Source organism: Bubalus bubalis, chromosome 10 (genome assembly GCF_019923935.1).
Source record: "Bubalus bubalis isolate 160015118507 breed Murrah chromosome 10, NDDB_SH_1, whole genome shotgun sequence".
In the NCBI taxonomy this organism is placed as follows: Eukaryota; Metazoa; Chordata; class Mammalia; order Artiodactyla; family Bovidae; genus Bubalus; species Bubalus bubalis.
This window is the reverse complement of record NC_059166.1, coordinates 41389786-41404190: the sequence shown is the minus strand read 5'-3', so window position 1 is coordinate 41404190 and position 14405 is coordinate 41389786.

Below are 14405 nucleotides of genomic sequence, written 5' to 3'. Positions count from 1 at the left end.
TGTTCTGGCATATTATTAAATAGATTAAGAGGCCACACAGAAATAATACATATTGAACATTGGATAGTAACATTGTGACCAGTAGAGGGCATCAAGGAATCATCACAAGTACAGGTTTTGAAGAGACAGAAATACTAGTGTTTTAATTGTGGGACAATTTCAACCAAAGCATTAGTACTAAAATAATTCCATGATATAAATGTGTTGAAATCATCATGGTAACGTTACTGAGTGATCATTTCATGTCTCGGTCACTGCAGACATACCTTAGTTACACATTTCAAAAACAAAAGTAGCTCTTAATTATGTTGAAATGGAAATTGTTGAATTTTGACATTCTTAGGAAAAATATAAAGTGCTAAATATTAAAAAGTGGCATGATTTCTAAGTTCTGAAAAATGTATATATAGTCTCCGAGTGTCTGTGTCTACTCATCTCTTAAGTGTGGAAGATTGAGGAAATGCTCTCTGAGGTCTTTTCTAGTAACACAATATGTGGCAATGAGACTCTTCACCTGGAAATACCACTACTAAGAGAATCCTCTTTATCAGCCCCTGGAGGGCTCCCTTGATCAAACCAGAACTTGGACTGAAGGTACCAGGTGGTTTCTGGACCTTGCATCTCTGATTTCTCAGCATTATTTATCAAAATAGAACCCCTATTTGCCTTGCATTGTCTTACCTAGTTTTAGGGATTTTCTGATTTCACTTCCTTCCCCTCCAATCTCTTCTCTCTCTGGCTTTTTAGTTTACCAAGGCGTCTTTCTGAGTTGTTGTTGTTGTTCAGTTGCTCAGTCGTGTCTCTTTGTGACCCTATGGACAGCACCATGCCAGGCTTTGGCTTCCCTGTCCTTCACCATCTCCTGGAGCTTGCTCAAACTCATGTCCATTGAGTTGGTGATGCCATCCAACCATCTCATCCTCTGTTGTCCCCTCTTCCTACTGCCTTCAAATCTCCCAGCATCAGGGTCTTTTGGAATTAGTCAGCTCTTTGCATCAGGTGCCCAAAATATTGGAGCTTCAGCTTCAGCATCAGTCTTTCCAGTGAATATTGAGTTGAATTCCTTTAGGATTGACTGGTTTGATCTCTTTGCTGTCCAAGGGACTCTCAAGAGTCCTCTCCAGCACCACAGTTCAAAAGCATCAATTGTTCGGCACTCAGCCCTTTTTTATTGTCCAGCTCTCACATCCATACATGACTACTGGAAAAATCATAGCTTTGACTATACGAACTTTTGTTGGCAAAGTAATGTCTCTGCTTTTTTAATATGCTGTCTAGGTTTGTCATTACATTCCTCCAAGGAGCAAGGGTCTTTTTGAGTATTACATCATTTAACTCTCACAACAGCCTGGGGAATAATTTTTTTTTTTAATTGATGAAGAAATGGAGGCTCTGAAAGACTGAGCAACTGTCCTTGAGTTCATGCAATAATTTTGGAGTGGGAAATTTTGGGGGGCATGCAGTGTGTTGTGTGGCATGCAGGATCTTAATTCCCAGACCAGAGTTTGAAACTGTGCCCCCTGCATTGGGACCACATAATCTTAACCACCACACCACCAGGGAAGTCCTGTCTCTGGAATGGGATTTAAATCTAAGTTGTTACTCCACATTCAGTATTCTTTTCAGTCCACTGGAGTAAGTCTTGACTTAATTCCTGGTATGTTACTTGAGAGGAGTAATTTATTAAGCTGTAATTATTATTTTATTGGTCTCCAAAATCACTGCAAATGGTGACTGCAGCCATGAAATTAAAAGACACTTGCTCCTTGGAAGAAAAGTTATGACCAACCTAGACAGCATATTAAAAAGCAGAGACATTACTTTGTCCGCAAAGGTCCGTCTAGTCAAGGCTATGATTTTTCCAGTAGTCATGTATGGATGTGAGAGTTGGACTATAAAGAAAGCTGAGCACCGAAGAATTGACGCTTTTGAACTGTGGTGTTGGAGACGACTCTTGAGAGTCCCTTGGACTGACTGAAAGGAGATCCAATCAATCAATCCTAAAGGAAATCAGTTCTGAGTATTCACTGGAAGAACTGGTGCTGAAGTTGAAACTCCAATACTTTGGCCACCTGATGTGAAAGACTGACTCATTGGAAAAGACCCTGATGTTGGGAAAGACTGAAGGCGGGAGGAGAAGGGGATGACAGAGGATGAGATGGTTGGATGGTATCACTGACTCGATGGACATGAGTTTGAGCAAGCTCTGGGAGTTGGTGATGGACAGGGAAGCCTGGCATGCTGCAGTCCATGGGGTCGCAAAGAGTTGGACATGACTGAGCGACTGAACTGAACTGAATTGCTTATGGATATATTTTCAAGAATCATAAGCCATTAGAGGTGGGAAAATTAGCTGTTCTAATTCCACATTAGCAAAAACACTTACAGCTTTTTCCAGATCTCCAACTCTCATTTCTTCTTGTCTCTTGTATTGGTCTCATTGGCTCAGGCCCCTTCAGAAAGCAGAGCGTATGGTCACCAGGCTCCTATTTTTCCAGTTCCCTAGGGACCATGAAAGAACCCCAGGGAAGGACTTTGACCAGGCCATGGTCACGTGCCTGCCCTCTCCGGAGGAGGTATTAAAGAGCTTGCTGTAGTTGAAAATGTCCCTGGAGCCACAGGAAATGGGTTTGGGGGAAATTGTCCAAGCTACTGAGGGAGCTGTTTCAAAAGATAGATAAAATAGTTTCTGAGCACAGACTGCTGGCCCAGGGTAGGTGTCTCAGGAAAGGTCTGTGGGCAGCTGGGGGACAGGAGGACCTCATACACTGAGGTTATCAAAGGAGTGAGGAACATAGAAAATTAACTTCACTTCTCTAACTCCTTTCCTGGGAGTCAGGCAATGAATGTAACCAAGAGCGAGTGTAGAAAAGACCCAAAGAGTCGAAGGGTGTTAAGTCGATCTTCAGAAATATCTTATAAGATACTTTTTGGCTACCAATATAACAAAAGCCAAGCAAAACTAAGATTTTTAACTTTTCTGAACAGTGTAGGGCCAGTCCTGCCAGTAAGGAGGTGTTGCAGAGAAGAACCAATTCTGACTCCATGCTGGATCTGTTTCTTTGACTTTAACCTTTGCTTTTCCTTGCTTTTGCTATTATAATCATACATAATGACCTGCCTCAGAGCACTCAGACCCTCTGCCTGACTGTAAAACTCAAGTGCCTCTGTTCAGCTCAGAGACCCCACCCAACTGTGAATGGCTGCAAGAAAGAAAGATGTGCTAAGTCCCTTCAGTCCAGCTCTTTGTGATCTGTCCATGGGATTCTCCATGCTGACTTAGGCACCGATTTAAGTATCTTTTGTTAATGATATAGGTGTCAGTTTTGGAACTTAAGAACACTTAGTAGATTCTTCACACTGTATTAAAACGCAAAGTAAGAAGCATTTCCTTAGGAAATTATCCTTTTTTCTCCATGAATACGTTGGGTTTATTCCAGAAACATGCAGGTTAAGAAGTAACAGAATTGAACTGGTTCAAAATTGGGAAAGGATTATGTCAGCGCTGTGTGTTGTTACCCTGCTTATTTAACTTATAGGCAGAGTGGAACGGGGGAGCCTGGTGGGCTTCCGTCTATTGGGTCACACAGAGTCGGACACGACTGAGGTGACTTAGCAGCAGCAGCAGCAGCAGCAGCAGCAGCAGCAGCACAGTACATCATGTGAAATGCTTAGCTGGATAAAGCTCAAGCTGGAATCAAGACTGCTGGGAGAAATGTCAATAATCTCAGATATGCAGATGACACCACCCTAATGGCAGAAAGCAAAGAGGAACTAAAGAGCCTCTTGTTGAAGGTGAAAGAGGAGAGTGGAAAAGCTGGCTTCAAGCTCAACATTCAAAATATAAGATCAAGCCACCACTTCATGGCAAATAGATGGGGAAAAAATGGAAATAGTGACAAGATTTCGTAGGCTCCAAAATCACTGTGGATGGTGACTGCAGCCATGAAATTAAAAGACACTTGTTCCTTAGAAGATAAGCTATGACAAACCTAGACTGTGCATTAAAAAGCAGAAATATCATTTTGCAGACAAAGTTCTGTCTAGTCAGAGCAATGGTTTTTCCAGTAGTCATATATGGATGTGAGAGTTGGACTATAAAGAAGGCTGAGCACTGAAGAATTGATGCTTTCGAACTGTGGTATTGTAGAAGACTCTTGAGAGTCCTTTGGACAGCAAGGAGATCAAACCAGTCCATCCTAAAGGAAATCAACCCTGAATATTCACTGGAGGGACTGATGCTGAAGCTGAAGTTCCAATATGTTGGGCACCTGATGCAAAGAGCTGACTCATGCAAAAGACCCTGATGTTGGGAAAGATTGAAGGCAGTAGGAAAAGGGGACAACAGAGGATGAGATGGTTGGATGGCATCACTGACTCAATGGACATGAATTTGAGCAAATTCCTGGAGATGGTGGAGGACAGGGAGGACTGGTGTGCTGCAGTCCGTGGGGTCGCAAAGAGTCAGACACTGCTTAGTGACTAAACAAAAACAACACGTTCCTCTACACTGTGCTGTGGGCAAAAAAGTGAGAGCCTGAGAGACTAGGTGAGTGCTCTGTCCCGGCCTTGTTCTCTAAACATTCATGGCTCTGGTTTCACATCTGCTTAAGGTCCCATGTGTGGACACTCAGCTTCACTGCCTTTCTCTTGCCACTTACTCAAGGATAAACCCAGATTTTCTGCTTCAGTCTCATCAAAGTTTTGCAAGTATGCTTGTATGGTGCTTATTATTTCTTTTTCTATTATTCCTTGCCATTGCTCTAAGTGGGCTTCTCAGGTGGCGCTAGTGGTTAAGAATCCACCTGCCAGTGTGGGGATGCCACAGATGCAGTTTTGATCCCTGGGTTGGAAGATCCCCTGGCAACCCACTCCAGTATTCTTGCCTGAAAAATCTCATGGACAGAAGAGCCTGGTGGGCTACAGTCCAAGGAGTTGCAAAGAGTTGGACATAACTGAGCACAACATGGCATTGCTCAAAGTACGAAATGCGAAGATTTCATCCTCCTGCCAATTTCTCTTCAAATGGCTTTGGATGAGAATGTTCTGGACTGATTTACATGATTCTATGTTCTGCAGAGGGTGGTTCCCAGACCAGTGACATCAGCATCACATGGGAGTGTGTTAGCAATGCAGAATCTCCAGACTCTCTCCAGACTTACCAAAGCAGAAGTATGAGAAATATGGCCTTTTATTGCACTTTAGCACATGGTACTGAAAATACTTGTGAAGCTCTTTCTTCCTTTCATTAGAATAAAATTTCAGTAAAATTTCAGTTTGGGAAGGAATCTGTATTGTCTAGCTTTCCATTGAATATCCAGGACCTAGCATAGTTCTTGGCAGATGGTAGGTGCTCAGTAAATGTTTGTTGAATGATAAATGAATGGATATCTGCAGAGTAAGTCTTGTTTGCTTAACCTAGTTGTTAAGTAACCAATGTGTTTAGAAGGGCTCGATGAAAGAATAATGCTAACAGTGCAGACAAATGAGGTGTGTAATTAACACCTCTGGTCCTATTGTTTCCTAGAGAAGATTTTCTGCCCAGTTGACTGTGATTAAACTAAGGGTTGACAGTCTCCAAAGTGGGAAAAGGATTGGCCTGTCTGGCAAAGAAGATGACTCTTGCTCTCTTCTACTACTGTATCCTCAAATTATGAGACTGGTGATCCACTCCTTGGCAATCTGAAACTGCAGTATTTTGATTTCAAAAGGTCATATTCTAGTTAAATATACTGATTTGTCTGTCCTCCTATTTTACCTCTGAAATTGAACATCTCCCCACCTTCCCTTCCCCCTCACTTTTTTTTCTTCTTTGGTGCACACTCCCCCTCACCACTCTCTGACTATTCCAATACCTGTCTACCTAGTCTCCATTCTTCCATTCTCTTTCATTCAAAGAGGCTTTCCAAACTGCAGGTCTGGTCATGTTCTCCTTTGGTTAAAATCCTCAGACATTTTTCCGCTGCTTGGAGGATTAAGTCCAGCATCCTTAGTGAGGCATTTGAGGCTCTTCATGGACATGGCTGTCTGACCAGCCTCCTCTCCTGTCACTCTCCTTCCTAACCTACAGTCTGACCACCACTTGCCACTTCTCTAAGCCATGTCTGACTTTTGCCACCCCATGGACCATTGCCCGTCTTGCTCCTCTGTCCATGGGATTTCCCAGGCAAGAATACCAAGTGCATTGCCATTTTCTTCTCCAGGGCATCTTCCCAGCCCAGGGAACAAACCTGCATCTCCTTCATTGGCAGGCAGACTCTTGACCACTGAGCCACCAGGGAAGCCGTGACTGTAACGGTAACTGCTGTTAAAAGAGAGACAGGAGTCTCTGGAACATTCTTAAAGCTAAACCTCAAGGATCTGGAGTACAGTTTGGGGACCGGAAGGCTGTCAGGAATTGTACGAGGCAGCTCTTGGTGACAGATGACACCGTTGGTTCCTCAGCAGCAGGAATTAATTAAGCTTCATTCATGTCCTTTGCCATGGATGCCAGTTGCCTACTTGTTTTTTTTTTTTTTTTTTTTTTTTTTAGCCTCCCTTTACTTATCTTTCTACTGCTGCTTCTCCTGACAGTGCCCCGTCTCTTCATACATTTTTCATTCAAAATCTTGAAAGGTACGACTGTCATCATTGCAACTGATTGCTTTCTGTTCGAGGGGAGCTTCTATACCAGGCCACCCTATTGAACATAGCCAGGTGGTAGATGTAGCTGCTCTTGGGTCAGCTGCTGGCTGGCTGGTTCCATCAGTGGATGACTGATAGGGGTTAGGATATCACATGGTACTATGTGGTGGACTGTGGTTCAAGAACCACCTACAGCAGCTTTTCTTAGCAGGGCCTGTGTTTTATAACCTACTTAGAAGGAATTTGTGGGCAGGGTAGGCATTCTAAGGCAAGATATCTTCCACATAGACATATTTTGAAAATTCTGATCATGATTTCTCCTAGGTATTCCCAGTGAGGCCGATATTCTCATAGCCTCCTTTTCCAATTTGTATTGTCATACACAAAGTGATATGTGCATAAATGGTGTACCTGACATTGCAATATTATTTTGCCTCTTAAAATAGTTTACTGAAGTTCCAGTTTCAGCTTTTCAAGATTGCAGGATACCTTCAGGATTGCTCAGTAATAGCTTCGGTCTACTCAACTTTGTGATCCTTCATTTATTCATTTATCCATCAAACATTTCTGGAGTGCCTATACTAAGGAATGGTTGTACAGAGAGAAATAAGACACAGTACCCACCTTCAAGGATCTTACAAACTACCTAGGGAGTCTGACATATAAACTAAATTAATATGGTTATTAATAGCCTGTTACAGGAATTTGTTGAATGCAAAGAGACAAACTATCACTATTTTTTTTAATCACTTCTCAAAATACAGCGCTGCTCTGTCTTCCCCCAATCTCCCATGCTCAGCTCATCCCATCCCATCCTCTCTTCTCTCATATGCAACATGGTGTTTCTCACTGGACTCTTGTTAACTATTCAACCAATGGCACATGCCTATATCAAACAAACCTTTGCTTTCCTTACTAGGGTTGAGGACATTGTTTTTCTTTCTGTGGGTATGCGTGTGTGATTAGAAAGGGAAGTCAGGCCTCAGTTCTTTGTCACTGAGAAACTGATACATAAGAAATATTCAAGTAAAGTTGCCAGGCAAGAGGACGCACGCTGCCTCAGAGGTTTTAGAGTCCACATCAACACCATTTACCGTATGGATGTTCTCCTTGTTCTCTATGAAACACCTCTTGCCGCCCCCACCTGCAAAGTCCAGCTAGAGAGGAGGCTTTAGCTTGCAGCCTCAGCTCTTTTGTATCACTGTTTCATACCTCTGAATGTGTATTTTATATATTCCCTGAGTTGTTCTCCTTAGCCATCCAAATACCAACTCAGGCTTGATTGCTTAACTGAGTAACTGATTTATTCATTTGCTGGTTCCTTACTGAGTGCTTAACCATGAACTGGAAACAGTTGGGATCACTGGTCTGCTCATTATTAGGCTGCTCAGGGGTCTAAACTTTCCTCAGAGAACTGTCTCCATCCTCATTCCTTTGGGTGTCTTCATGAATTAGCTTTGCCTAAATCATCCCTTGACATATGACTACTTGATACCATACAAACTGGACAAACATGCCAACCTGATTTCTTGTATCCATGTTGTTTATCCATTTTCTGAAGGACCATTCCTTCTCCTCCATTCTTCAGAGCCTCTGGTATGACCTTCCTTTCCTCTGAGAATCAGATGAGCAAATGCTCTCTGCTGCCTCATCCCTTCCTCATTCTCTTAGCAAAGGCAATGCTTAAAATCCCTTCTAAAATTCTGTTTTATCTAATGGGGAATAATTATGATCAGATTTCTATAAATATGCCCTTAAGACCAGGGTCTCATACATATATTAAGTTAACCTCTCTCTTGGTAAATGTCACATTGCCCTTGAAAATATGTGGGCTATTTTCAAATATTTTTGATGTTGATTTTTAAACATAATTCCACAATGATAAGAGAACAGACTCTATATGATTTCAACACCTTGAGACTATGAAATTTTTGCACCTTGTTTTAAGTCCCTGGATATGTTCCACTGTTTCCTAGTTTATGGGAACTTGAATAGAATTTCTGTCCTGCTGTTGTGTGAAAATTGTATAAATCTTAATTATGTTGAATTGGTTCATAGTGCCTTTCAGGTCTACTATATCCTTCTACTTTTTATATATTCATTCTATTAATTTTTGATAGTTTGATATTGAAACTCCAACTAAAAATCTTAATTTATCTAGTTAAAAAATAATTGCAATATATTGTAGAACTATATGTAACTTTGTTCTATATTTTCTAAGTCTCCTGTAAACATGTTATCATATTTTAATAATGTAAAGAATAAAAAAGAGAAAAAGTGCAATCCAATATACAGAAGGTACAGATTTTTTCAAATATTGTTTGATTCTGCCTATATGAGGTACCAAGAACAGACAAATTCATAGAGTCAGAAAGTACATTGGTAGAGGTCAGAGATGAGGGAATAGGATGGGGAGGAGGAATGGGGAGTTGGTGTTTAATGGGGACAGTTTCAGTTTAGGAAGGTAAAAAATTCGGGAGATGGATGATGGTGAGAGTTGCACAACAATGTTAATGTACTTAGTGCCACTGAACTGTACAGTTAAATATGGTTAAAGTAGTATGTTTTATATATGGGATTTTCCAGGCAAGACTACTGGAGTGGGCTGACATTGCCTTCTCCCATGTGACTTTTAACACAATAAAAAAACAAAACAAAACAAAACAAAAAAACAAACCAACAACTTTAAAGAAAAAGACCAGGGTCTCCTAGTTTTCCACCTGGATTATCTTCCCTCTTTCCCCTTCTGTTTTCCTCTTGCAGAGCTCCCAGTGCTTAGGTAGATGTCAAATTCATGCCAGATTCTCACTTGGTGTTTGTGGACCCAAAACCAACACCAAAATTATCTTCTGATGTCCGCTCTTTCTATCGCTGTAGTCTTGCTTTCTTCATGTCACTGCTGTTGTCCCTTTTTCTTTTTCATTTAAAAGTTTCCATTATCTACTCACACCCATGGCAGGTGGTCAATCAATATTTTTGATTACCTAAGACTCTGCTGATATTATTTCCCAGCTCCTCTTGTCACTGTTCCTTTTGTAGCATCAGTGTCCTGATGCCTTCTTTTTTTAAATACGTGTTTGACAATTCCACTTCCTCCTGAGAAGGTACCCTCCTTACCCAGGACATAGTTCTGTTTCTAAATTTCTTGAAGCCTGTAATCAATGTGTTCACTTCAATTAAGTTCAACAGACATATAAATTATATAAATTGAATGCTACTATGCACCACCCTCTGTGCTGGGTGCTGGAAGCTTCCAGAGAGGCAGCAGACTACTTACTTTCCTGAAGCAAAGGGAGTCTCAGAGTGATTCCCTTCTATTCTGAAGGGAGCAAGTTCAAACCTATCCCCCAACACCCCACTTTTTTTTGGCAAGGCTGAAACCTGCTGTGTACTTTCTGGGGTTTATGGAGAGAAAAGAGGATGATTTAGGGACCTTGTATGATTTAAGTGTCCCAGGAACATCCAGTATCTTCCTTCCTACCATTTAAAGTTAGCTCCTCCTACTGACAGGTATCTGAAGCCCTCTTTTAACTTTTTTTTTTTGTATACACTGTGCAGAGTGGAGGATCTTTGTTCCTGGACTAGGGATCCAACCTGTACCCCAAGCAGTGGAAGTGTGGAGTCTTAACCACTGGACCACTAGGTAAGTCCTCTAAATCTGGGGTTCTTAGGTGAGTCTATATTTAGTCTTCAAAAACCTTTTCATCAGATAAAGATATGAGCCAGTTCTGTCAAATAACAATACATCCTCTGTGATGATAGACATTTTATTGGGTCCCTCTTCTTAATGATCTCTATCACTGTCATGGGAAGCTCTTTACCCATTGTGTCTGTATTTGTTGGCCTGACCCTCACTTTGATATTGAAAAATTGAAGATGAAAATGTTAGTTTCTCAGTCATGTCCGACTCTTTGTGACCCCATGGACTGTTGCCCGCTAGGCTCCTGTGTCCTTGAAATTCTCTAGGGCAAGAGTACTGTAGTGGGTAGCCAATCCTTTCTCCAGGGGACCTTCCTGACTCAGGGATTGAACCCAGGTCTCCTGCATTGCAGGTGGATTCTTCACCATCTGAATCATCAGGGAAGTCCCCACTTTGTTATTGGGCAGATTTAAATTGGCCTTAGCTTTTGAAACTTTCTATGACTTATAATAAAATTCATAAGCAACACTTTCATGAGGTGTAGTCTTTAAGTTCTCAAATATCCCCAAGCCAACAGCTGAATTAATTAGGCTCCCGAGTATCCTGCATTCCTGCTGGTATACCTGGAGGTTTCCTGGTATACCTCCTGGTTTCCAGGAGGTGGTGATAATGGTATTCTGAGTGGCATAATTCTTTACTGAATGGGACTGTTCTTTGTTTTTAATCGCAGGATTTAGCCTCTTTTGTCTCCTACCATAAAATGTCACTGGTGTTCTCTGCTGAGATTGCTACATGTGCTCACACACATTCCCAGATACTTCTTAGAACTACTGTGCAATGCTGGGACATCTCATTAATCACTTTTCCTTATTTCCTGATAATTATAGTTGACAATTTAGGCACAGGGTCTTTTCACCTGTTGCTTATAGTGTCCCCTACAAACTCAACAAGATTTCATCCCATTCCCATATCCAATGACTGTCATTGTCTCAGCAAGTTTAATTTAAAAATTACCATTATTTGTATTTCTATTGTAGTCATATACTCTTTCTTGCTATTTTTTCTAGTGTTCTCACTGTTTTTGCAAATATTTACAGAATAAAGTTATCTGTAGGAGATCTTAAAAATTTAGCAAACACTGCAAAAACACACGAGTTGATTAAGACCAATGTGATAGCTGAAACTATTAACAAATGACTTGTGCTGGTAATCTGCACAGTTGCTGGGTGTTGCTCTGGGTATATAAGTATCAGCTTGCAAGCTGAAGTTCATAAGTGTGGGATGCCTATAGAGTTATCCAAAGCTGGTAGTAGTATTATATTCTTACTGACACTAGTTTCAAGCATCTATCAGGTCTCCAGTGGAGTGATATGTCCAAGAATTCTTTTACCAAGTACACAAGCCCCAAAGTCCTAATTTATTAGTTAATGGAGGTGAATGAAATGTGACTCCTGGGGTTTACTTTAAATCTGCTAGTGTTTACCCTAGAAGCACCGACCATATCAGAAGTTACTATTATTTCACTCAAGCTTTAATTTAAGGGGGCAACAATGGTCAGTAGCAACTCACACTATCAGTTAAAGGAGTAAATTGAACAATAGACTTTTTTCAGCAGGTTTGATTTAGGCTAGGAAACATACATGGACTCTTTTTTGCTAAGAACAGAGGTAGGTATGAGAAAGCATATTTAGTTAGGATCTATCTAGTAAGCTGGAAATGAGTTAGTGAGTGAAAATTAGTTATGCATATATTTTTTGTGTTTTTATTTACTTAGACTTGTGAAAGTTTTAAACTCATAATTGCCAAGAATTTTCAGTGAAGACTTATGGAGGGTGATAAAAAAGCAAGCAAGTTGCCCATAGAGTTTCTAGATATTACAGACATTACAGTCATGATAAATACTAGATTTTCAGCATAGGGACAATCTTAGTTAAATCACCCATAACTTAAACGTCAACATCCTGGTACACAGGTCACCATTGACTGGACAGCCATCTGGCTTGCCCTGTAATATTTGAGCTGCACATGCAGAAACCAATATTCTCTTGTAGAAGGGATGGCTCACTGGCCCCTGGTATCCATTCTCTCCTTCTTCCTTTTATTTCAAAGTGCTCATTTTTGGCAAGGCACATGGTTGCCCAACAAGAAATTCACTCTTAATTCTCTTTTACAGTTTGGTGTGTCCATGTGACTAGTGAAAGTGAAAATTGCTCAGTCGTGTCTGACTCTTTGTGACCTCATGGACTATACAGCCCATGGAATTCTCCAGACCAGAATACTGGAGTGAGTAGCCATTCCCTTCTCCAGGGGATCTTCCCAACCCAGGGGTTGAACCCAGGTCTCCCTTATTGCAGGCGAATTCTTTACCAGCTGAACCACCTGGGAAGCCCATGTGACCAAGTTATTGCCAATGGAATCCAGGGAAAAATGATGTGTATAATTTCCATGCAACTTACTTAAAAGGAAATTGCTTGGTCTCCATTTCTCTCTCTCCTTTTCTATGGACTGGAACATGGATGTGATGGGGAGTCAGCTTTAGCCATTCAGAAAAGGACCAGCCTTGAGAGGATGGCAGAGTCACAAAATGTAAAGACCCAAGTCCTTGAAGAACACTGTGGAGCAGAGTTTCCTGTTCACTCTGGGCTCCCTCCTACCTCCTGACTGTCATGTAAAAGAGAATCTGTCTTGCTTGAACTGCTGTATTTGGGGGTCTCTTCTTTGGGAACAGCTTAGCTTGAATCCTAACCAATAAAGGACATTCATTTATGTTCAGCGGCATGAGAAATTAATTTTATTCTCATGTGGAAGCATTCCTAGCAGTTTTTGAACAAAAGCTGGGATGAGAGGGTAAATATTAAAGAAAAAGGAAGTGTGTATTGCATCATGAGATTTTAAGTTTGGTTTTCTCACTGAAAGAACATTGCACACTTACATTTTTTTCTGGGGACATAATTTCATTCACATTAAGAGATATTTATTGAGTGCCTACTGCGTGTAAAACACTGTTGGAGTTCTTAAGGATACAGAGATAAAACAGACACAGTTCCTGTCCTCAAGGAGCTCACAATCTACTGGGGGCAGACAGCAGAAATATACAAACAAATGCACAACAAGATAGGAAGCACTTATAATAATAGAGGTCCCAGTGAGGGTCCAGGGAGCACAGACTCCAGAGAGAGGAATTTTATGGTGATAGACAATCTTCTCAGGAAGACTTTGCAGAAGAGATTGTGTTTGCACTCCATGATGAAGGATTGGAGGAAGAAAGATGGAAACTTATGGGGTCAGGTTTCTGAAGCAGTGGGGGCAAAATGTTAGGAAGGCTCAGAAAACACAGGAAATATCTAGATTTTTCTGGAATATGATGGGAGTGAGAAGAAGTGCTGAGACTTAGCTTTGGAAAGGTGGCTTGAGGCCACATGGTGAAGAAGCCTTGAACATTATATTTAGGAATTTTAATTTATCTTATACTGATGGGAAAATAGTGGGGGATTTTGAGTGCTGTTATTAAAAATCAAGAGGACATTCTAGGAGAGTGATTATTAAATGTTAGCATGCACCAGAATCTCCTGGAAGGCTTGTTAAGACAGAGATAGATGTCCCTTGCCTTGAAATTTCTGGCTTGGTAGGTTTTCAGTGGGGCCCTAGACTTTGCTTTTCTAACAAGTCCCCAAGTGAAACTAACATGGCTGGTCTGGAGATGTTGCTTTGAGAACTATTGCTCTAGGAAGATGTATATCTGGAAGGTGAGCAGGGGCAGAGTTGTAGATGAGGAGTCCAGAGGTAGGTGGATCAGATAAGAAGATTGGTTAAGGGGAGAGGACCAAGTTATTGAAGAAGGAGGGTGCATATATAAACATTTCTACAGAGGTAAATGGATAATAAAACTTTTATACTGTATGGGTGTGAAAGACAAACCACAAAGAGAGAGAATCTCATTTATCTAATGTGAATGATAAAATGAATGGCAATCCTGTTGTCTGGGACTTCCCTAGTAATCTAGTGGTTAAGAATCTGCTTGCCAATGCAAGAGAAATGGGTTCAATCGCTGGTCCAGGAAGATCCCGTGGAGCAACTAAGCCCATACACCACAACTACCGAGCCTGTGCTCTAGAACCTGGGAGCCGCAACTACTGAGCCC